The sequence below is a fragment of the Sinocyclocheilus rhinocerous genome, unplaced genomic scaffold, assembly GCF_001515625.1.
Source record: "Sinocyclocheilus rhinocerous isolate Xijiao unplaced genomic scaffold, SAMN03320098_v1.1 scaffold1315, whole genome shotgun sequence".
Lineage (NCBI taxonomy): Eukaryota > Metazoa > Chordata > Actinopteri > Cypriniformes > Cyprinidae > Sinocyclocheilus > Sinocyclocheilus rhinocerous.
In genome coordinates, this window is record NW_015644364.1 from 71,378 (window position 1) to 72,122 (window position 745).

Genomic DNA, 745 nt, shown 5'->3' on the forward strand with positions numbered 1-745 from the left:
CTAATGAGCCTGAGTGTGAATTGTCAGCCTGTTCAGTTTCAGTCAATGAGCCTGCTAATGAACTTTTTGTGTTCCCTGCCTTGGCCCTTGAGGCCATAAATGCTCTGTCTGTCTCGTGTGTCTCAGTTTTCTCTAGATCCTAGTCTCTGCCATGGGTATCTACTCCAGCCTGGTGGTCTTCTGTCCCGCTCTGGTGGTCTTCTGCTCCGCCGTGGGGGTCTTCTGCTCCGCTGTGGTTGTCTTCTGCTCCACCTGTTCCGTCTGCTCCGGCCTAGTGGGCTCCTGTTCCGTCAGCTCCGCCCTGGTGGGCTTCTACTCCGTCTCCTCCGCCGTGGAGGTCTTCTGCTCCTGCTCCGTTTGCTCCACCCTGGTGGATCTGGGGATCTCCGGACCTGTCTGCTCTGCTGTGGTGGTCCTCAGCTCAGTCCTCAGACACATACATTCAAAATCAGATCCATCATCGCGCTAAAAACCCGTCACTCATGAATCATCACGTCTGTCTGCCGATCCCTAGTGATTGGCTAAAAGTGCGGCCGCGACATCAACATTAGCATCAGCATCAGCGCCACTGCAGTGTGTGTGTTTAGTAACATCGTGATAACTGATTGGATGCAGTACATGCACACTTGGGCTTGTTTGTTAACCAATTAGCCTATACAATTTATATGTTTGAAAACCGCCAAACTGACCCAAACCAGCCCAAATTTTGTCCACCCGCCCAATCAAATTCAAAACCGCCCAAACG